Source organism: Ambystoma mexicanum, chromosome 3p, assembly GCF_040938575.1.
Source record: "Ambystoma mexicanum isolate Mex_15411 chromosome 3p, UKY_AmexF1_1, whole genome shotgun sequence".
Classification (NCBI taxonomy): domain Eukaryota; kingdom Metazoa; phylum Chordata; class Amphibia; order Caudata; family Ambystomatidae; genus Ambystoma; species Ambystoma mexicanum.
In genome coordinates this window covers 1,090,460,076-1,090,484,973 of record NC_090925.1, presented here as the reverse complement: position 1 = coordinate 1,090,484,973, position 24,898 = coordinate 1,090,460,076, and positions in this window count along the sequence as shown.

Below are 24,898 nucleotides of genomic sequence, written 5' to 3'. Positions count from 1 at the left end.
CACTGCTGATGGGTAGTTGCTAGGCAAAATCAAGTTCCTTAAGCCAGACCTTCAGCTAACTTTTTGTTGCTTTTAAAATAACTTGTAATTTTACACATGCAGCTAGAATGCTGATTCTAAGCGCAAAACTATGACATTTCAACAGTTACAAAGGCATGTGACACCAAACATAGGTCACTCATTTAATTTAACATTTTCGATTTTGGTGGTTTTAAATCCAGTTGCAGTTAGGCTTAAGCTGCTGACTCCATAGCATTTTTGTTATAAGCATTGTTTTTGGGCTCTTCATTTCCCAGATTTTGTAGGCACACAAAACTCCATTCTGCCAAATGTCTGCTGGTGTTCAGTGAATATTTTGCACATGTTGCAAGGTTTGAAATAGGCATTTTGCTTGCCTTCAGAAAAACACACAGAGTGGGTTTAAAACGCCGGCTTTTGGATAGTGGTGAGTACTGGTACTGCACTCATTTTTGGGATTTAAGAAATGAATTCCCCACACTTCTAGGTTGCATTTGGCAATCAGCATTGCCATTCCCAATGGTTTCAGACTACTATGCGGGTAGTCCAATGGTGGTTTTAAAGCGCTTTGAAGCTAACCGGCGCTACTGTTTTTCCTTTGGCAACCCATTTCCCTCATGGCAACCCGGCCTTTCATTCTCGCACTGGTGGGTGGCAAGTGAGGCAACCATTTTGGTGGGCGCACAAACTGCGCAGCTTTCCTGGATTTCAGCGCACATGTGGGTTTTCCGCCATCTTGAATTTTCTAAGCCCACAGCACCAAATGTTGTAGCAGGATAGCTTAAACGTGGGTCAGGACACCCTACAAGCCCCCCCACGTGACTGCACTTTGAGTTTGGGTCGATGGGGAGTCGCGTGCCCAAGGGTTTTGACCCACGCACCGGTCTGTCCGCATAATCTTCTTCCTCTTCTGTAGATGGCACAGTTCAGCATCTTCTTCTCCATCCGGTCAGATCGATCAGTTCTCCTCGCCGGTCCTGATGGGAAGATTGGGCGGTACCCCGGGCCCGTTGTGTCTTTGCTCCCGGTCTCCGGATCGTCCTTCTTGGTCATCCTTCATGGTTTCATCTCTCCTAGGATGATAAAGGAAGAGCGGCAATATCTACTCATAGACGATTTTTTTTTCCACCACTGTTGAGATAGTGGGGCGGCATATGCATTTCATCATAACGAAACATTACATTCTTATTTTGAAAAAAAAACAGTATCACTAGAGACAGTTTCATGTAAATCCCAGTATGTTAGAGACTAGATGTGGTATGTTTTATGATTGGAACTGAATTAGTCTGATACAGTACCCGCTAGGATTCCAGAGGATTCCTCCAGTTGTTGCAGAGTGTGCCTGGGATGGCAACATTTCAACTGGTTTATGTGGACCCACTTGTCTTCCCCCTCTGCCGAACCGCCTTTGGGGATGCGGATCTTGTAGGCCACAGGGGAGATCTTATCGACGATCTCAAAGGGTCCCTTCCATGTAGGCAAAAATTTGCGCTGCTTGGCCTGGTTCCTTTGGAAGTTGTATAGATAGACCCGGTCTCCCACCTGATATTCCTTCCTGGAAGTTTTCAGGTCATAATGGGTCTTCATGCTATCAGCCGATCTTTCTAGATTCCGCTGAGCATAAGCAAAAGCATGTTGGAGGTGTTTCCTTAAATTCTCTACATACTCATGAGTAGTGGAGGCATTTATTAGTGTCTGCTCTTGGGTCCGGTAGAGCAAATGCTGAGGAAGCACCATCTTGCGCCCAGTCATCAACTCAAATGGTGACATTTTGGTTGCAGATGAAGGGGTAGATCTGATGGCCATTAGGACCAGAGGTAATCGGATATCCCAACTTGGCCCAGAATCTGCCACAAACTTTTTTAAGATGCTCACAATTGTCCGGTTATATCTCTCTACTGCCCCAGAAGAAGCTGGTCTGTAAGCAATATGCAGCTTTCTCTTGACCCCCAGTATCTCCCACATCTTTGTCATTACTTCACTGGTGAAGTGGCTACCTCTGTCTGACTCAATCCTTTGAGGTAGACCAAAACGGGAAAAGATGTGGTTAATCATCAAGGCAGCTGCAGTTTCTGCCTTGCAGTTTGGGGCTGGGAGACATTCCACCCACTTGGTAAACAAGCATGTCACGGTCAACATGTACTTATTCCCCCTAGCCGAGCGAATCACAGGGCCTACAAAGTCGATTTGTAAATCTGACCATGGCAGTGTCATTCCCCTCTTTTGTAAAGGCGCCCGGTGTGTGAGGGATGATGGCTGAAATTGTGCACACACAAGGCAACCCTTCAGGTACTGGTCGAGGTCCTGCCCCATGTGTGGCCAGTATGCAACCTCTCTTAAGATTTCCAATGTTGTGTGAAACCCCCTGTGACCGGCAGTGGCCGCATCATGGGCGTGACTTAACATCAGGCTTCGGAATGAGGTAGGAACCACCCACTGATCGTGGCCAGCTTTGGATTTCCTTACCAGCAAACCGTCTTGGATTCGGAACATTTTTGGACATTTCATCAACACTCTTAGGTCCTCTTTCCCAATGTAATCGGTATCCGTCAGGGGAAAGTTCTCAGGGTCCTCAAGGTGCTGGTAAAATTTACCAATTATTGGATCCCCCTTCTGAGCAGTAATCAAATCAGCATCAGGGGTCTCCTTACTCCATTGTGCAATTGAAAGGTCGTTGTGAGCATTTGTCTGGGACCTAGTGATGGCAGTGACCTGGATTTCCCCCAACAGGGACTCAATCTCAATTAGATCCCCTTGGATGGCTCCGGTTTTGGCCAGCTGATCAGCTAAGTCGTTTCCAGTTTTGTCTGGTCCCTCTACTTTGGAATGACCCTTGATCTTCTTCCAATAGATGGTCATCTCATTCGAGGTGACCAGATCATCAATGTTTTGGATCAACTTCCCATGTTTCAAGGGTTTGTTGTTAGCACATAACATGCCTCTGGTTTTCCAATTAACCAGGTGCTCCACGAACCCGTTCCGTACATAATCCGAATCTGTGATTATGACCAGTTCGTGGAGTTGATGTTGGACAGCAGTGAGGATGGCCTGATGCACAGCCATCAATTCTGCCACCTGACTACTTCGGGGACCAATTTTGTATCCAGCGGAGGGTTCTGGGGACTCATTCACCCATGCATTCCCTACGCCGGCCACCAGTTCTTTCTCCCCGTTGTTGTCGACATGGTAAGAGCATCCATCCACATACACAGTGGGCATTCCCTCACACTTGTCTTCTTCAAAGACTTTGTGGGGGGAATTAAGGTATGCCTCCATGTTGTCCTTTATTTTTAGACTTTCGTCCTCGAGACAGTTTTCTCTGGCACAATCATGCAAGTCAGCCAGACCTTGCGCGAGGGGACTCTTCTTGTTTTGGCCATATCTGACCTCCACAGGAAAGCCTTGCATTGACAGAATCCAGGAAGTAATTCGGGAATTACTCACATTTCCGGCCCGGATTCTGTCACTTTGGAGATATTGCAGAGGCTGGTGTGGAGTCTCCACTATGATGTGTTCCCCCTGGATAAACGGGCGGTAATTCTTCAATGCCCACACCGTTGCCAGGAGTGCCTTCTCACAATCGTTGAATTTTTCCTCCACAGAGGATAAAGTTTTGCTCGCATAGGAGATTACTTTATTGACCTTGTCATGCTTTTAATATAATACTGCCGTCAAGCACGTATTAGAGAACCCCGTCTCCAGGAAGAACTCCTTGTTTCTGACAGGGTAAGCTAGGCAAGGCGCTTGTGAGAGGCTTCTTTTGAGTTGTTTTACTGCCTCGGCTTGTTCTGGACCCCATTCCCACTTGACCCCCCCCTTCAGGAGATGAATCAGGGGTCTGGTGATCTCTGCGTAGCCCTCAATGAACTTTCTGCTGTAATTAGTCAGTCCAAGGAGGCTCCTTAGTTCCCGCAGAGTTGTGGGGTCTTTCAGTTTCTGAAGTGCTTCCACTTTCTTTTCCTGGGGACAGAGACCCTGAGGAGTAATCTCATGCCCCAAGAAATTAACACGGGTTCTACACCACTGTGCTTTTTGAAAGGAAAGTTTTGCTCCGGCGGCCCTCAACTGTGTCAGAACATAACGGATCTCCGCTATGTGTTCCTCCACAGATGAACTTTTGATGAGGACATCATCTACATAAGCCAGGTTACCCCTCGTACCCAGGTCGGGCATGGCCTTATGTAGGAAAATATTGAACTCATTACCGGAGTTAAGGTATCCGAAGGGAGTCCGGGTCCATGTGTACTGCTGGCCCCCAAAGGTAAAAGCCAGCTTGTATTGGTCCTCCCTACTGACAGGCACGGTCCAGTATCCATTGGTCAGGTCTATTGCAGTGAATACCTGTGACCCCTGAATCTGGGCCAGCCCTTGGTCAATGTAGGGAAGAGGCCATCGGGAAGTATGGACCCGTTTGTTGAGCTCCCTGAGGTCGGCGCAGAGTCTCCACTGGCCGTTTGGCTTCAATATTCCCAGCACCGGATTATTGAAGGTGCTGTGGACTGGGCGGATTATTCCCCGGGACTCAAGGTTCTTAATTATTTCAGTAAGGGACTCCATTGATGCGAGAGGCAAGCGATATTGCTTCACAAACACAGGAGTCATGCCAGGGTCCGTGGGGATTGTTGTTGTGTGGATGTCAGTGCGACCACAGTCATATGAGTCTACCGCAAAGAGATCTTGGAAATCCAAGAAAACTTGTTTCAACTTTTGCTTTTGTTCCAGAGTCACACAGGCATCAGCTAGATTGACTCTCTCTTCCACCATCTGCCTGAAGCCTGGAAAGACTTCTGGTTTGGCTATCTCCGCGGCCTCCTCCAGCTGGGTGGAGAAGTCCCTGGTCAGAGTGCTGATTTGGACCGGAGGCTTCAGGTGGGAAAGGCAGCCCTCATGGACCTGGAAAATCACCTCATCCCTCCTGAAGTCACAGGTCACATCTTCCTCACCATAGGGGCAGGAAGTGTACACCAGGAAGTTCCCCCCATGCCGGGTAAAAATCCTGTCTGGTGTTGCGTTGTCATCACTGTCACTGTCAAAACAGTCCTTGGGGATGGGTCCTAACAGTTCATTTACAAGATCAATGGAGAAATGTCGGTCATCAACCGCCATTCCCATAATGGTGCCTGCGGCTAGAGTAATACTCTTTAAGTCGCTGTTATCCACCTCTATTAGAATGGGGTCATGTTCTATGTTGACTAATGGAGTCGGGTTTACCCCCAACCCTTGCTGTTGGAGAGAAGCATTTAGATGTATGTAAGCATCAGGGTTTTTCAACTCTTGTCCCCTTTTAACTTTCACTTCCAGGGAGAATTGTCGGGTCCTTTCTGGGATGGTGACTTCCTCTTTAACCTGAATTTCAACTGCATAAGGTAGCAATTGAGCTGACCTAAATGCTTTTTCTGGATCATCAAAGCCCATGGGATTATCCGCTAATCGGGACCAAGCTTTGAAGTTTATTAGGTCCAAACTAATGGCAAAGCGATTGAGAATGTCGCTGCCTAAGTAAAAGGCGGCAGTGACGTCTCGCACGACCCAACAATTATGGACTATGCTCTTGTTGCCAATGGAGATTTTGAGCATACACCTGCTTGGCAGGAGATGTTTGGAATTAAGTGCTTCCAGGTCCATTTCCCATTTGTCTATCAGTTTGAAGGTGGGAATGGCTGGATCTTTTGGGAGTTGGCGGAACATGGCTTCGCTGATGAAGCTCTTACCGTTGTTCACACACACTCGAGCGAGAACAGAGTCCTTCCCATCATTTAACTGAACAGGGATGAACAACTGCTCTCCCATTTGCTGAATATCAGCCAGGCTTTGAGCTGATTTCACATCTTTCTGGACTATAGGAGTGGGAGTTTCTGATTGTGGATTAGTATAGAATTTCAGAGTGTTTCCTTCCAGCGTGGAATACCACTTTAGACTGGAAGGAAGGTTGATTTTCAGAAATAGAGAGGACCCCCCATCACCAGTCTGTTGTCCTACTGCTATTACCGTCACGTCTGGAATTTGGTTGTTCTGGAAGTGAAATTCTACTTGGTCAGATTTTTGTTCAACCATGTGGCATGTGCCGTTTAAACTAACATGGTTGACACTCTGTTTTAATTTTATGGGTCGGCTAGTCTGAGTCCAGAGGACCTTGTTTACGCAATCTATTAGGGGTGACAACCTTCTCAGGAGGTCATTCCCTAGTAAACAAGGGGTGCCCTCTGGGGTCACAACTATGACTGGGTGTTTCAACTTGTGTCGCCCAATTTTAATGTCCAAGTCTGCAGTCCCCTCAACGGGAATTTCCTTCCCGTCAAAGTTCTGTAGTTGTCCCGGAAGAGAGGTGAGAGGAATTTGGTAATTCTCTCCCCTTCCTGCATTCAGTTCGTCAAAGGCCCTTCTGGACAGAAGGGTAGCTTGAGATCCAGTGTCCACCAGTGCCGAGATTGTACCCTGCCCCTGTACTTGTACCGGTGCATAATATCTTCCCTCCTTCTCCTCAAGGGGGCACAGATAATGTACATTTTTGGACAACTGGTGGGCTAACTTTCTGGTTTTGGACATCGCTAGCGAAGAGATTTGGGCAGAATTCTGTGGAGAGTCTTGGGAATCTGAAAGAAAAAGTTTGCAACTGGAGATCAGAGCCATTGTGGGTTCCCCTGGCTCCGTTTCTGGGCCGCCCCCCCCTTTTTGGAGGCAGTCGCCAGGATGGGTTTGAACCAGGGGATTTTCTTGCTGTTGGTTCTGGGATGAGATGGTGGGCGGCGGTAGCTCAGTCTCCACATCTCCCCAGTCTGTATTTGCATCCCTAGGGACCCATTTTTCTTTGGGAGGAGTTCCCCCCTCTCTGAAGGAGAAGATCCTTTTCCCAGGATCCTCTGAGGATCCCTCTCCCTCAAATTGGAAGATCTGTACCTCCTCCTCAAACTGAGTCTGTTTGGGTCTTTTGTTCCTCCTACCCCCCCTCTGCTCCTTAGGAGGCAGACTTTCAGGGGCAAGAGATTTTGTTTCCGGTTCCTGGGTTTCCAGGGGCTGTTTACAAGTGAGGAAGGAAGCTTCCTCCAAGGCTTTACACCCCCCTTCCCCTTGTGCCTCCCCCCTGGGAACCGGTGAGTTATCGGGGTGCTGCCCCCGTCATTGTTCTGGAGCACCAGGCCCAGAGTTGGGTGCGTTCTGCGCCGGCATGCTGATCTGAGGGTTCTGCTGCGCCCTCAGTAGATGACCCATATCCCGCGCCATGTTTTGAACCTGGCGCTCTAACTGGGAAACCCGCTCAGGCTGATACGGGGCCCTGTTTTCTCCCCTGGGCTGATCCCGGGAAGGGTAGCTGTCCCTCCTCTGGTAGTACCCCTGGTTGGGAAGATTTTGGTACCCCTCCACCCTTGGCCTCCCCTCTCCCGGATTCAGTGGTCTGGGCTCAGGGAATTGAGGAAAGAAGGATGGATGATTTTGGGGTTGGAAGTCGGGTGGATATCTGGGGAAAAAGTTCTGCCCAGGGTTTGGTAAATTTCTGCCCTCCTGTGGGAAGTTTGGAGGGAAGTTCCCTGGGTTAGGTGCTTGGCTGGATCCCCCCCCTTGGGCTGGAGGAGTCCACACATAACCCAGGATGGGTCTGTTACCTTTGTAGCGAGGACTTACATAGTCAGGAGAGCGAGGGACCCCATTTGTGGGGCTGCCTCCCTGGCTCCCTGTCTGTGACTGGCCCGAGGACCTTCTGGGCCTAGCATTATTAGGTGCAGGTAGGTTTTTAGGCCCCCCCATCTCCAGATCCAAAACGGGGGTGACCTTTACCTCTGCCACCTTGACAGCAGCAGGGGTGCTGTTGGCTTTGGGGTTTTTCTGGGCATTGCTTTTATTTTCTATGGGCTTCTGCACCTCATAGATCCGGGTAGCCTGTTCAATGACCCAGTCTAAAGATCTTTTCTCATGAAAATCTCTCACGAGCTGGGTCATTATATATTTGGGCAAGGCATGGAAAAATGTATTGACAAACTCTCTACTATCTGTGCGCACCCTTCTGGTGGTTTGCGCAAACGCACGCTTTAACTCCTGCACAAATTCTCGTGGGGCCTGATCCTCCCCACATTGCAAATTGTAGGCCGCCTTGCGAGCCTCTTGAGGATTTCTGTGAACAGAAAAATGTTTCAGGATGGCCGCCTTATATGTGGACCATCTTAAATGATTTTGGTCCTCCAGCCCCGCAAAGAAACTGGAGTATTCCGGGGAGAATGTCCACTTTACATATTGAATACAGCTTTGGCTGTCCTTCAAATGGAAAGTCTCCATCATTTGTTCAAACAACTCTAAGTGCTCCCAAACAGAATACTTAGCGTTCTTCTGGTAAGGCGTGATGACGCTCCTGATCGCCTTAATCTGCTTTAAGGGGTCCTTGAGCAAGGCCCTTTTTGCCTTATTGGCCTTTTTGGTTCGGGTAACCCTTGTCCATTCTTCGTCGGACTCAGAGGCACTGCTCCCAGAGGTTCCCGTCTGTTCTTCCAGGTTTTCCCGGATTCTGCGAGCCTGGGAATGGCTGGCAGAATGTGGGGACCTGGTCTCCTGTGTCCTGCGCAGTTCAGAGGAGTCTTCAGATTCCTCCTTGCTGTCAGGATTTGATGGGTACCCCCTCCACTGACCTAACTGGGCAGAGGTTTTCAGGATGCCCTTAATGGGCCTACTCTCCTGGGGTTCCCCACTGAACTGTATTGTACTTGGGTGCCCATACCCGGATGCCCACCCCTCCATTCCTGAGTGGTACTGGCCTATGAGCCCCATACTCTTAGCTGGATAGTAATCTGCCATCCCTGGACCCCTGTGCTCATGCGCGCCAGGGGACATGGGGGTGGTAGAGTCCAGGGACTGGGGGAGATGAAGGCCCCTGGTGTTAGGGCTCCTGCGGTTATGGTCAGGAATCTCTCTTTCCCAGCGGACCTCATCTCTATCCGCCCCTGCTCCCTGTTGCAATGCAAGAGCCTGCATTTGTGCTTTCAGTTCCTCTGTTAAGGCCTTACTCGACTCTATCAGTTTCTCCTGCATCGCTACCTGTTGCTGGAGCCTATCATTGTGTTGACAGAGGGCCTCATTCTCCCTCTGTGCTTCCTGGTTGGTCCTGGAGAACTGGGCCAGTCTTTGCTGCAGGAGGGTTACCTCCTGAGCTGTGTCCCTATTGGCCTGCTCCTTTCTTGCTAGAGCATCCTCCACCCTCCTGGTGTGCTCTAGCAAGTTCTGGTTTTCTTTTTGGAGGTCACCCAGTCCCTGGTGGGCCAGGTGATTTTCTTCCATTTTCCTTTTTAAATGGCAGACTTCCTGGCCTAAGGCGTCTCTTTCCTGACTAAGAGCCTGCATTTGTGCCGCCAGGTCGTCCCTTTGCCTTTGGAAGGCACCAGCTTTCTGGCGCTCCTGATCAAACTCTGCCTGGGTATCCAGGTCTTTCAGGATCAGTTTATTGCTCTCCTCTTTCTCTCTGTCTAGTTGGATTTGCAGGGTGGCTACCTGCTCTGTACATGCCCTGTTGAAATTGATCTGTTGCTCCAGCTTTTTCTGGCTCTGCAGTAGGGAGTTCAAACTGTCTTGGTGCTCCTTCTGCAAGGCCAGAAATCTAGTATCCTGTTCTACCTTTTCCTTTTGCAGCACATCCATATCCTCCTTTATTTTAGTGATGTACAGTCTGCTGTCATTATCTGACTCCTGGCTCCTCTGCAGCCTCTGCTCAGAAGAGTCCAGATCAGATTGGACCTTCTGTAATGCCATCTGTTGCCTATTTGCCAGATTTTGGCTTTCAGCACATCTATCCTGCATGTCTCCCATATATAGGTACAGGTATGCTGCTATCCTGGCGATCTTATTGTGTTCCTCTTTGGCTTTAGGAGCCATATATAGTTCACTCAGGGCCACATGTAAGGGACCCTGATCTCTATATATATCTGACCCTGTTTCGGTGACCTGTTGTGTGATGGCCTGCAACCACACATCCTGGCCCTGTTCGGTCCATTCACCTCTCACAAATAGCTTATGCAAGAGGTGCTCTCTGGCTATTTTCATGTCTACTAAGGTCGTCATTCTAGAGATTGGTCTCTGTCCTGACTTACAGAAGTTAGTATTTTATTTTTGCAGAACAGAACTTTTCTTGGAGTGTCCCTTTTGAGGAATGCTTCACAGCGTAATGCAGCGTGGTGATCCGACTGGATGTATGTATCCCGTCAGTTAGCACACTGTATTAAGCTGCACAAGTGGTATTCTAACCCAGAATCCCGGATACGAGCCCCCACTTTGTAAGAGGATTCAATTCAACACTACAGCTAAGTCAACGCCCAGTCTGTAATACTGCATGAAAACCCTTATTGATATATCTTTAGGTCCAGTTCATGCGTTCTGGATGACTACCCCTATATAACACCCCTCTCTTGGAATCCCCCTGACCCCACTGAGCCAAGAAGTAGTTCTGTTTTGCAAGTTTAAAGGTTTATTTGATAATTTAAAATAGATATATATATCACGCTTTATAATAAATTAATAATTGAATAGCACACTTGTAAATAGGAACAAAAGTATAATGTGGTACAAAATGCTTTATAGAGTTCAAATGGATGCAAGGTTGAATGAATGAAATGCAGTATAGAAATACTCAATATGATTTCAACAAAACAATGTAATCACTTTTCTCTGGCAATTCCCCCCCCCCCCCTTGATGCAAGGCAAGGAAATGGAAGGAAACACACAGTTCTCAGAAATGCAATCAAATGTGATTCAGTTCAATCCCAGCAAGCTTACAGAAAACAGATAGGAGTTTTGAAAACACAGGCCCAAATGCTTTGATATGTGCTAGCAATGGATGAGAAATATGCTGGAAATGCTTTTTAATTCCCTTTCAGAGGTTCAGGGTGAGTGGTATCTAGTTAATATTAGTCCAGGCTCACACTAGCAATGAGGCAGGGATAGTTAACAGGTTAAAACGAATTTCTGGCAAATGGAAAGCAAACAGCACCAGTTTTTACATGTGAAGAAATTGCAAATCGCGGTAAAATTCGCGGATGCGCCGAGCGCTATTACAAAGGAACCGCAAGGACTATCTCTACCGTTTTGGGGTCCTAGAAAAGCCTGGGATCTCAGCTTCCAAATGAAAGTTATTGCAAGTCTCTAGCCCAAACGGTTGCGGAGATATGAGTAATTTAGTAAAGGTCGTTTTTGGTTTTGTAAATTTTAAACGCACACTTTTTCAAAATGACAAGTGACAAATTTTTGCAGCTAGAATGACAGGTGACAGCTAGGAGGCAGTTCTACTTAGGTTAAATAGATTGAATTAGATGAATTTAAACTAAGAGATGTGTTCTGAGTTTTGCTAAGTACTCACAAGAGATTTTGAACAGGAAAGCGACTTGGTCACGGACTTCAGTCTGGTCAGGTCTTTCCGGGTTCTGCTCACAGCGCCTGGCCTCTGGAACTGCTCACAGGGGTCTGGTCTCTGCTAGGCACCGGTTCTTTGGGTCTCTCTGCTCTGGATAGATTGAAGTCTCTAGTTTGGCTTTCTGGAGTTTGATGGAGGTAAGTATGGATTTTTCCGGCAGAGCTTTCAGCGGCAGATGAAAAATGAATCTCCCTATGTGTCCTGACTCTCTGCTTTTTATCTGTTTCTTGAGAATGGGTGTGTGTGTTGCATCACTAGACTTGCCCCTCTCAATCGTCATTGGTCAGCTTTCATTCGTCCCCTTGATTGGGGGAATGAAATGAAGTGTCATCATGATGAGGTCTGTTTATGATACAGAGAACCCACCCCTGTCAACTTTACACACAATCTATATCTGACCTAAAAACATATTTGCACAGGTACACATTTGTTTAAAATTACATATACATGGTGTGGCTGAATTTAGCCATGTCTATGTCCAAATCTGCTCATTCTCGGAGCTTGCATTCAAAGAGTGTACATAATTGACTTTTTAACTGCTTTTCCAATTTCCGACATGGACCCAACTTTACATACATGTGTGCAGGGGGTAGGGACATTAACTGATGAAGTTTCAGATTTTTAACATGCACACATTTAGAGTAATATCCACTTTTCCGCTAAAACCCCCCTGAACATACCACCGGTTCCTACCACGTCTTAAACTGTGGGCAGAAAAATCACAAGAATTATGGTATCATTTATAAAATTTTCACATGTCCGCTCTATGAATTATTCATCTTTTTAAAGTTATGTTCTGGCTCCAAAGGGGTGTGGTTTACCCTCAGCACAAGGTTGAATTTCTGGTTCTTTCCAGTTCTGCCAAGCCAGCTTGCTCTCACAGGCAGTGCTCCTCCCAGCTCCTGCCAAGAGGAAGCTACAATTTACGACTGCGGTAATAAAAACCTTTGCCTGAGTGAAGAGGGCTTTGTTCACCCTCTTGCAGAGCACAGATAATTCAATTATCAGATAGATGGCATATCCTTAGCCTGGGCAGCAAAAGGAAGGTTGGCCTGGGAACACAGTGGTGACTCAAGTTTCACTGCTGATGGGTAGTTGCTAGGCAAAATCAAGTTCCTTAAGCCAGACCTTCAGCTAACTTTTTGTTGCTTTTAAAATAACTTGTAATTTTACACATGCAGCTAGAATGCTGATTCTAAGCGCAAAACTATGACATTTCAACAGTTACAAAGGCATGTGACACCAAACATAGGTCACTCATTTAATTTAACATTTTCGATTTTGGTGGTTTTAAATCCAGTTGCAGTTAGGCTTAAGCTGCTGACTCCATAGCATTTTTGTTATAAGCATTGTTTTTGGGCTCTTCATTTCCCAGATTTTGTAGGCACACAAAACTCCATTCTGCCAAATGTCTGCTGGTGTTCAGTGAATATTTTGCACATGTTGCAAGGTTTGAAATAGGCATTTTGCTTGCCTTCAGAAAAACACACAGAGTGGGTTTAAAACGCCGGCTTTTGGATAGTGGTGAGTACTGGTACTGCACTCATTTTTGGGATTTAAGAAATGAATTCCCCACACTTCTAGGTTGCATTTGGCAATCAGCATTGCCATTCCCAATGGTTTCAGACTACTATGCGGGTAGTCCAATGGTGGTTTTAAAGCGCTTTGAAGCTAACCGGCGCTACTGTTTTTCCTTTGGCAACCCATTTCCCTCATGGCAACCCGGCCTTTCATTCTCGCACTGGTGGGTGGCAAGTGAGGCAACCATTTTGGTGGGCGCACAAACTGCGCAGCTTTCCTGGATTTCAGCGCACATGTGGGTTTTCCGCCATCTTGAATTTTCTAAGCCCACAGCACCAAATGTTGTAGCAGGATAGCTTAAACGTGGGTCAGGACACCCTACAAGACACTACTTGCCCCTGAAGAATGTCCTACATTGTTGTGTGAATGGGACAGAAACGTGTACAAGTTGGGAATCTGATAAATCAAAATGTGCAATAATCAGAATGACATCATGAGTCAAGGAAACTTAGTGTGACTAAACCACATGGGTTTGACTAGACACTGAATTGAATCTTAAACTTGATTTAAGCTGTCTTCACTTGTGTGGGTTTCAGACCAGATTATTTTATGTGATGCGATATGATCATTTTTAATGATGTTTTTTAATGAACTTTGGTTCAACTAATAAAAATTGTATTTTTTTGAGGATCATAGTAATTTCTGACTATTAGACAGGATACCCATGTGTGGTTGGCACTTTTTGGTAACTTCTTTTTGTAGATAACAAGTAAAATGAGCAATAACATATCTGAGTTCTCAAAGTCAGAAAGCAAATTACACTCTGTATTGGATACCATTAAACTGGTAATTGAGATTTAAAAGCAGGCCAGTTCATCTGCAGGTCTGGTGCAAAGTTGGCCACATGTTAAGCCTGCATGGATTTACTTTTCAGGCTTCAGAAGTTGGCAAAATAGAGTAGCGCATGGAAAGCACTCACACGGCATCACGTACTCTGGGCACAACATATAAATGCAGTTGGGTCTCACACGAATATAATATGAGATACAGTTTTCAGAGAATATACGACTGGCTCCTTTTTTCTGATACCAAGTTTTGAATACAACCAACCTAAAAATGTAGTCAGTGCTAGGCTAACTTAAGTGGGAGCTTTAGTTTGTGAAATGTTCTGGTTGTCATGTGGCAGGGACTGGAAAACCTCCAAATATCCCATATTCAGTTCTAGTTTTACATGGAGAACCCAGATACTAGTTAGGGGTAATTCTTGTCCTGTTGGACGGTGGCATTCAGTGTATTACTGTGAATAAAAAGCAGTACTCAAGAACAGGCCAGACGTAGCACAAACACTAATGCATGCCTTTCTTTGACTGTCAGACAAAACAGCAGCACACTTTTCTGGAGGGACAGTATGTATGATCTGTGGTGGTATGTTTTTTTCATGTATGTGTAATACAGTGACATAGTAACATTTATACACACTACTGATTATAATTACTTATACTAGATACCAATTCTTACTCACAATAGACTTTGCACAGATCTTATAAAAATGTTATCAATAACATTATAATTATAATTTTACACAACTTCATACAATTCTAGGTAACATAAGACTATTAGGCAAACATTAATTTTACACCAAATGAATTCCTTGTTAAATGTCCAAACTTGGGAATGATGCGAATATTTATATAATTCGTGAGTAAACAATGAACAATACAGTATAACGTATTTTATTGTTTCACAATCGTCAAGAAATGTACAAATTACGGCTTGTGGAATGCTACTTAGGGCACCAATAATTTCAACACTTACCAATAAATTAGGTTTCAGGTAAGTATGTCCCAAATCTGCACAGGAGAAATAATCTATATGATTTGATGCATAGCCTAAATCAGGATTCTGAATATTCCTTTGCTGTAATTTGAGTTATCAGTCTATGAAAGCATTCTCTGCAAAATAAGACCCTTCCTTTGTGTACCAGAGTTTTATTCATTGTCCGATTCATCTCTGATACACAAAGCCTTGCATCATCCACCAGGCTTTCTGGGACCTGAGACCCCACTACATACAACTTTCTCTCCCGAAATACACCCCTGTTAGAGCCCTTCGGTTCTCTAGCTCCAACTCTCTGCAGGTCAGATGTTTCTCCAAGCAGGCAGTGGGGGGTAGATAGCTTTCTTCAGCAGAAGCTTCCCTCTGGAACAGCCTTCCTGCCCCTCTCAGACTTGAGACGGATCTCCAAACGTTCTGAAAACCTCTAAAGATGTTCCTTTTCTCCTCTTCCTTCTCTCTCCCCCTTCCTTGCTTATGTCCCCCTGCTGCTGTGACTGGTGCGTGGCCCCTTATGTGTCTTACAGGGGCAGGCCCTCCTCATCCAGTCTACCCCAGCACCCTGCAATCTGCACTTGCCCTCGGGCACCCTCCCTGACACTGGTACACCCCGTCCTTGCACTTGTCCTCTAGCACCTTTACCCCTGGCACTTGACCACCTTGACTCCCCCCAGAACTTGCCCAGACCCTGGGTCTCAGCCTTTCTGCACTTATTCCGTCCACCACCCTTCCATCCTCCCAGTTCCTCTGCCCTGGCTGGCCCCCTTCCCCTGCACTTTTGTCACTGCACTTGCATGATCTGAATGTCACAAGGCCTAGTAGGACCATTATTATTGTTGTTTTTCTCCCCTGTGTCCCCCCTTTTTTTGCCTTGTGGTGCCTTGAAACACTGTGTATCGGCGCCATACAAATGTCCAATAAATAAAACAAATAAGTATGATTGTTTCCTAGCAAAGTCACAACAACCAATTTCAAAGGAGCTATTTTCAATAGCCTACCAAATACCTAACATGGAAGTTGGTCACAGTTTAGCTAAATTATCTTCACCTCTTATTCCCCGCTCCACCCTAATTAAATCCATTGAGTTTGGAGTGGAATGATGATGGGCTCCTGGTGTGGGACATGCATTAAAGCTATTCTGAGTCGATCCTACTCCTGTACATGATGCTAAAACGTTTGTAACCACAAAGTTGTGGTACCATGCTGGTGCACAGTTTTGTTGCTCAGAGTACAGGTTGCAAAATGCTGCTTTTTTTTTCAGACCGGATGGAGAAATTCCACACGTTTAATTATCTTTGAATTATACCCATATATTCCGTCCCTTGAATTATTTGTGGAAAATGTTGACATAGAGGATATAGTCATCATAATAAAGAAATTTAAATATTCCCGTGCACCGGGACCAGATAGATTAGCGAACATCATCATGAAAGCGAATCTCGGATTCCGGCCAAAGGCCTTACTCAAATTATTCGGGACAGGTTGAAAGAAGTGGATGTCTTCCGGAAAGCTGGTGCAAATCTATAATGATTCCAGTCCATAAGAAAGGTAACAGGCACGACTCTCAAATTAAAGACTCTTGGATATGATCGACAAAAGCCAAAATATATTTTCTAAGATTCTCCTGACAAAACTTAGGCCCTCATTCCGAGTTGGGTGGTAAGGGATACTGGGCACCGGTAAGGAGACCGGTGCCGGTAATCCCTTACCGCCCAATTCTGAGGTGCCTTAGCGGGAACCATAAAGGACGTGTGGTCTGACCACACGTCCTTTACGGGTCCCGCTAAGGGACCAGGGTGCTAATAACGGGCCTGCTATTCGCAGGCCCGTTATTAGCGCCTTCCCCAGTCCCATTGAGCCCTATGGGGGCTCAAATGGGAATGGGGAATGGTTGATTGAATGGGGCTTACCGGGTTCTCCAGTGTCGGAATGACCTGGTAAGTCCCCTTTCAATCAGACTGGACCTGGACCAGGTATGGGAGGTCCAGTCTGCACGTACTCTGGGCACAACATATAAATGCAGTTGGGACACACAACTCAGAATGACCCCCGTAACATCTGGGCACAGGAAAGAGATTGAGTGAAGCCTTATCAGACGGGCTTTAGAAAAGCACACAGCACTATAGATAATATATGTATTGTACTGCAGCTCACGGCAGAAGCCAGAATGGCCTAAATGTCAGTCTCTATAGTTGCTTCAGCGACTACAGTAAGGCTTTTGACCTGGTCTTGCGTCAGTGACTATGGGACAAACTCGCCCTATGGGGAATAAATCCTCATTTGTATTTTCTGAAATTAGTTGATACGAGAATTACAGTGGCTGTTCGTTTCACCCAGGAGAGAGAGCTTACTAAATGTGTTCCAACTAATCACCCTTTTTATTTAACCTGTACATGTCAGATATGTCTGTGTATATAGAGAAAGTAAGAAACTTCCCTCCAAAGCTAAACGGGACACCCATTGTCTGGCTTGGAGATGCGGATGATTCCGTACTCTTCGATCAGACCCCCCTCGGGCTACAGCACTCCTTGGATGCATTGGCAGATTATGCGCATATAAATAACATGTTAATTAATACAAACCAAAACAAAAATTATGTGTTTAGCTGGCAAACTACCGAAAAAGACCTTGTTTACTTGTAAACTGGAAAAGGACAAACCCACACTGGAGGACAGTTACATTTATCTGGGTTTCACTATTAAAGTAATTCCCTCCAACCATTTTGTAAAGGATATTACATTCACCAAGAACTGGAAAAAAATGGCTAATCATAAGGAGAAATATGGTCAGTACGGGTGGCAATAGTCTGGAGGGAGTGCCGACCATTTACAGAATGAGTATTGCACCAGCAATACTCTATGGCCTGCAGGCCCTACCTTTGAAGCAAGTAGATTGGCTCGACAAATTCGAGCCCAAAATCTTGCGCTCAATAATTAATTTGCCTAGCTCAGTCCCAGTAGAGGCTTTGAGAGTGGAATTTGGTCTCTGCTCACTTATCACTCTGTGGCTAATACAACGTGTCATCTTATTTATCAAATTGACATTCAGTAATAGATTGCTGAGCACATTAGCGAAGAGAGACATTGGAAAAGGAAAGAATCATATTATGCTGGATTTAGAACATTTGGCTGTTTCATTTTTAACATACTTGGGAATAACACTGGCCTCTATTTGTGATAATACTAAAAGAGACCAAATACTGAAGTTGAAGACCACAGACTAGGATGGAGAGAAATAAGACATTCTCTTCACAAAGCTTTGTACTTAATGCACCTAGCACTTACCTTACGAAATATTCCATCCCGGCCATAAAAAGATTCATTATAAACTTGTGTTTCAATCTGCTTCCCACATTACAGTATTTGAGTGCTTGGAAGAACATTCCTGCTGGTGCTAGAGTATTTTGCGCATGTCATTTGGCAATAGAGTCTGATCGGCACATCCTCACCAACTGCCCATGCCTGTGGCCCTTTTATGTAAGGGGTTTTGGCAATTTCGTGGAGCATATTCACGTCATTGAAACAGACCAATTTTGGAACACCCTTTACCAAGCGGAATCTATAGTTAATAGTACAGCTGCCCATAATCTATGGAACAAGTTTTTAAATATTCTCAAACCTACCTGATTTTATTTATGGATTATTTTAGAAGTAGAGCACATTTTCATGTGTGAAAGGTGTTAAATCTTATATGCACTGTAATCTGGAATATTTTAGCTAGAAGTAATTGAACTCAAATCGATTTTCCATTTTTTTTTTTAAATGACTTGTATAATTGACAATGGGCCTCATTATGACCCCGACGGTAGCCGTGCCGGTAGAAACAACACGGCTGCCGTCGGAGTCATTTTTTTCCAGCATCCGGCAATGGGTACTTACTGGGGCATTACAGCCCCGGTGGTCCAAGGTAATTGCCCATTGCTGGGCACCGGAAAATATTCCTCCCCAATTCCCTTTTGAGTCCCATTGGTCTCAATGGGAATGGGGAGGACGGATGCACCGGCACGTGTGCAACAGTACAGGTGCATCCGCCAAGGCCTGCCAGCGGGTGCTGTTCCCTGGTGGGCAGAAAGGCACCCGCTCGCAGAACTCAGAGTATGCCGGTCCGGTAACAACGGTGCCAGTAGCTTACCAACATCGTTGTTACCAGACCGGCATACTCATAAGGAGGCTCAATGAAATGGTATTATTGTTTTTTATTCAAACTGTGTTGTTTTTAAAATATGAAAAATTAGATTTGTTGTAATCGTGCTTAAGGTTTTATTTAACCAAATGCACAATAAAGGGGGGGAAAAGAATGATCTTGCTGGGCCTAGAAGATTTGCCCTACTTCACACAGTGGTGGTGGTGGGGTTGGTGGTATGTCTTCTACCAGCTGCTGTTTTTTACTATTAGATCTATTAGGCTGAGTTTGAAAGACACTGTACAAAGGTGGAATTCTTTGTATTTCCATCCTATCTTTGCAATTATAGTCTTATACGGCCCATTGCCCTCCTTTGTATCACTGGTTAACATCTCATTTTTTGCCGACTGCACTCAAATGGGTAACCCTTTTCTTTTTCATCATCATCATCATCTTCATCATTATCATATGTGTGTGGTGGCTGAGACAGCACAGAAACCTCCCATAATACAGTAAGCTGGACACATCATGCAGTACTTTCTCCTGCACACCAGCGTGATGTGTGGTCCAAGGTGCTGAAGCTGAATGCAAAAGTGATTCCTCCCATTTGCACTTACATTTCTGCCACCCCTTATGCATGTGGCAACTGCTGTGGCGTATGTAAAAGACCCACTACCCTTCAACATGGTTCAATGGGCATGTTAGCACTCAAGAGGGTCACTTCTTCTCCCTTAGCACACAAGATGGCATGTGTGTTGTGAATCTTCCAGCCTCAAAAGACTTTGGGCCTCATTACGACTATGGCTATTTGCGGCATGGCTACCCCCATACCGGGTACCGGGTCCGGGTTCCCTGAATGGGGAAATACCAGGCCATTCTGACCTTGGAGGGCCCAGTATTTCCCCATTCAGGGAACCCGGACCCGGTACATCCCCATTCCCAGTTGAGCCCCCATAGGGGTCAATGGGAATGGGGAGGATGCAAACAACGGGCCCGTTAATGACAGGCCTGTTGTTTGCATCCTGGTCTGCTCGCAGGTTATACCAGGCGTCCTTAGCAGGTCCCGCAAGGAGACTTTGTAATGAGGCGTTAGGGGGTTAACGGGGCCGGCAGCTCTACCGGCCCCATTGACCCCCTACCGCCAGGGTCATAATGAGGCCCTTTATCTTGGCAACTACTGTTTTCTCACACACATCATAAAAACGTAGCATGATGACTGAATGTGTTTTGATTTAAAACAAATTTAAAAAAAAAAAAGCTTCCCAAAATTGGGTCAAAGCTCACCAGAGGGTTCTTTGGCGAGATGGAGTGTTGGGAAGTGATGGAAATCCGAGCGCTCGCCAAAGAGGTGGTTTTTTTTTTTCCTTTTTGGTCATTGGGCCCAACAATCAGTGGAGGGAATTGGAAACATGGTCAAGGGTGTGGAACGGATAATACCAAGTCTATGCTACTTTAAAAACAATCTTTAGCCCCATAAGAAAAGCAAAGCTAATCAGATAATCCTATACCTGGATGGAAGTAGTCATAACAATCATAAAAATTAAGAGCTCTCGAATGATAGGTCGGGTTCTCTTCATTGGTGGCTCATGTGACTCTTTGTGCACAACAATCAGCAGGGGATAGATAGAAAATACTTAGTCCATCATTTTAGTTTGGACTATTAGGTGGCACTTTAGCACCACCTATAAGACAACACAATTGCATTATAATACAGATATGCATTTTAGGCCCAACACAAAACGTGTAGGTATTCATTCTTTATCTGCCCATCCTTTGACTGTCCTTGCTAATACCTAAGGCCATTCCCACCCAATTCCTGCCCCTCTCCGCCCAAGACAACTCCTAATGGGAAATCCTTGAGCTTGCTTTAAACAAGCATTACCATCAAACTTTGCACCCAAAGTGCATGTTTACAATTTCAATTAAGTCCTACAATCTCAGAAGACTGCTTTGAAAAAACAAAGACAGGCACTTCGAGTGCAAAGTTGCATGGCAAGTTGTGATTAAATAGAGTTCAAAGAGTTACAATGTATTGGGTTGGGAGGGGCAGGAATTGGGTTGGAATGGTCGTAGGGATTAGCATGTCCATCAGCAGTCAATGGGTGGGCAAATAACCAAATAACACCTACAACCTGCCTGACCCTCCCCATGTGGTACTCTCTCTACGTATATACACTAATGCAATAGTTACAGCTTACAGGTGTTGCATGCAACACCTAATAGTCCAAATTAACCACTCGTGGCCCCAGAATTAAAGCAAAGCTCACAGGAGGGTCAGGAAGCTGGCTGGAGGGTCACTACGTGATGGTAATCAGGGGCTCTCATGAGCGCCTGGGTGGTGGATGTCTTTCTTGTTAGGTCAGTGACCCTTTGGGCACATCAATCTGCAGCAGGGTAGGTGTGAAGGAAGACAGGGGTAGGAAAAGATGGTTGAGGGTAGAGGAAAGACATTCAGGTCAAAGGTTGCGTCATTTTTTAAACACACCATAAAATTGATGGCGTCAGACCGTGCCACACTGAGGATTCCTAATGAGGGTGAAATATGCATGTGGTTGTTGATTGCATCCTTGAGAGCTTTCGCTCATGGGTTGATAAGGATGTGTAAAATATAGCGGAGCCTTATTAGAGAAAGCCACAACTAATTTCATACCCGAGATGCATTTCTCAGTGTCTCAACATGATGTGACATTTCAGGAAGGGTTACTTATTTATTTATTTATTTATTCAAATTTGTAGAGCGCGCAACAGCCCGAAGGCATTGCAGCACTTATTACAGTGAATGATCAGAGCTTAGTTACATTTAACAACAGACAGGCATTATTTGTATAGAACAGTTTGTACAGCACATGGATAGGGTGGAAGCTGAGAAGTGGAGGGAAAGTAGAGAGTGGTTAGTTAATGAGAGCAGTTTTAAGGTTTTTACGAAAGGCAGGGAGAGAAGCTTCTGCTCTGAAGGCAGTGGGAAGCACATTGCAGTACTTCGGGGCTAGATATGGGAAGCCTATCCCTCTAGCTTTGGCTCTGTTGATGCGCAGTATGGTAAGTTGGTTGGAGTAGCATGTTCTGGTAGGCCTAGTTGAGGTGGATCTTGATAGTGGGTCTGAAATGTAGGACGGTGCTTTAAGGTTGATGCATTTGCGTGTGGTCGTAAGAATTTTGAATGTGATGCGGTCTTTGACTGGGAGCGAGTGAACAGTCGTTCTTGCTTGTGAGATGTTTCTTTTTGGAATGCTTAAGGCTGCTCTTAGTGAGTTATTTTGGGTGATTTGGAGTCTGTTTATGTTTTTTTATGGAGGTGCCGGCTAGTAGTGCATTGCAATAATCAAGCTTGGCCCTTATGGTGGCTTTAGCTATTGAGAGACAGTTGTCCTTAGTTAAGAAGGGTTTTAATGGCGTTAATGAGTTTGATTCTTAGGGCGGAGGCAGAGACCATAGCGCTGACTTGCTTGTTCATGGACAGTGTAGCATCAATATGGACCCCTAGCGTCTTAACAGAGGATAGAACTGGGATGATGCAGTTGTCAATGTTGAAATTGGAATAGAGACAGTCCAGCTTAGCTAGAGTGGATTTTTGGACAATAATAAGAATCTCAATCTTGTCCCCGTTGAGGCATAGGCCATTTGTGGCCATCCAGCTTGTATAGTGGAGTAGATTTGCCGTAGTTTTGTGGCTTCTTGGTGATATGAGCGGTTAGAGGAAGGAGCACTTGGGTGTCATCAGCATAGTTTGGGTATGCGATCCCAAGTGCATCCAGTTTATCAAAAAGGGGCTTTGTGAAAAGATTGTATAGCGTTGGGGCAGTACAAGATCCCTGTGGGACACCACAGTGCATTATGGTGGGAGCTGCGTTTGCTGTGTTTGAGAAGACTTTCATTGCTCTGCTTTCTAAGGAGATGTTCCAGGAAGCTGCTTGGTCAGAGAAGTGCGCATCATACGTGAGGTGTGCAGTGAGGGTTTTGTGATCCACAAGATTGAACGCGGCTGACAGGTCTAGGAGGAGGAGGAGGGCGAGCTTGCCGTTGTCCTGGATTTGCGTGATTTGATTTTTTAGGTCTAACAGGGTGGTTTCGGTTCCGTGCTCTTTTTCCTAGGATGGAATTGGTTTCTAGATAAAGTTGGATCTGGCTGTGGGTGGCCTTATCTAGTATTTTGAGCAGAAACGGGACGGTTGTTATGGGCCGGTAGTTATTAGGCTGGGAGGGGTCTAGTGTAGGCTTTTTTAAAAGGGGACGCACCCAAGCATTCTTACAGCTGTCAGGGACAATGCCTGATTTAAATGAGGAGTTGATGAAGGCGGTCAGGAGTGGAGCAATTGGCTCAGCACACTCCTTGATGATTTTGGGAGGGCATACATCGCCCTTACATTGGGACGGTTTAAGGTGTTTGAGAATGTCTATGGCTTCTGTTTCTGTGATGTCTTTAAATGCAAATTTAGGGAAGTTGATAGTTTTGCTGTTGGGCAGGGTCTGTATTGGCTGGCTCTGGTTCAGAAGTGCTGTATAATGGTCTAGAATTTTGTTTTGTTGGAAGGTCTATTTATTTTAGCATAGCAGCTTGTATACTAGTGCACCATGCTTCATCTTTAATGATTTTGTCCGTGCAGATAGGAGGATCTGTGAGTTCATTATAGATGGTAAAGAGTTCTTTGGATTTGGAGTTGGCGTTGGATATTCGCTGATTATATGCTTCAGATTTGGCAGTAAAAATTGTGTCTTTGTACTTTTTGGAAATTGTTTTGAAGCTTTCTTTAGTGGTGTAACAGGGGTTAGCCTGACAATTTGTAAGTGCCTGGCATTTGTTATTACGTAAGGTTTGGAGCTCATCTGTGAACCAAGAGTTTAAGTCGAGTGACTTTTTATCCTTCTTTTCTTCTAGTATGGCAATGGTGTTGACTGCGTGAGTAATGGTGTCCTTAAATATACCCGCTAAAATGTTTGAGTCTTGTGAGAAAGGAGACACGGGAGGTTAAAATAGGACAGAGGTTATCCGCCGTTAGCTTGTTTGCGCTTCTTGCTTGAGTAGCAAGTGCATTTGTGGTAGTTTTAGTACTTGGGGCTGTGGGACGGTGAATTGTATACAATGATGGTCTGTCCATGGGTAGACAGTGTTAGAAGTGATGGTGGAATCACAATTGTGGTCGACCACCCAGTCAAGGGTGTGGCCTTTTGAGTGGGTGGGGGTCATAATTTTCTGTGAGAAACCCAGATCTGTGAGGTCCTTGGTGAATGAGGTAGCAGCTTTATCATTAGGGTCATTGAATCCTACATTGTGGTAGCCTAGGAGTAGGGATTTAGTAGATTGTGTTTTAATATTTTCACTGAGTAAGTGTGTGACGTGTCCTTGGAAGTCTGCAGGGAGACCCGGTGGCCGGTAAATGAAATGCATATTTATGGTGTTTTTGGGTGATAGTGATAATTTGGCCGATAAAATGTCTGCATTACCGTCCCATGGGTGGGGTATGGGCCTAAAAGGTAACGCATCTTTGAAAATCAGGGCTAACCCCCCTCCTATTTTAGAGGGTCTATCCTGTCTGAGGATAGAGTAACCTAGTGGTAGGGCTAGAGAGATGGTCGGGCCAGATGCCTTGTGTAGCCATGTTTCAGTGATGGCTATAATATCTAAGTCCTGGCTTAAGATAAGATCGTTGACTTCAAGAGTATGGGCGGTAAGAGAGCGGACATTGAGCAGGGCACATTTATATTGAGGTGCAGGGTTATTTCTGTTTAGTCGTTTAGTCTGTTTAGTCGTGACTCTGTGTCTACTTATTGGTGTTCTGGCATGTGTGCTTGTTTGCTGATATACTGCTCATCACGGGTTTGGCGGAGCAGTAAAAATGCAGCGGTAACACTATTACCACCACATTACCACTCGGCTCAATCCCGAGTTTGGGTGAAAAGTTATGAGATTCACCTGCCGACTTTCTGCCCATTTTCTGGTGCCTTTACCACGGCGCAATTTTCTCCACAGTAAATGTGCCAAAAATGCGCAATAGAGGCCTATGGACTCTGGATAAAATCGGA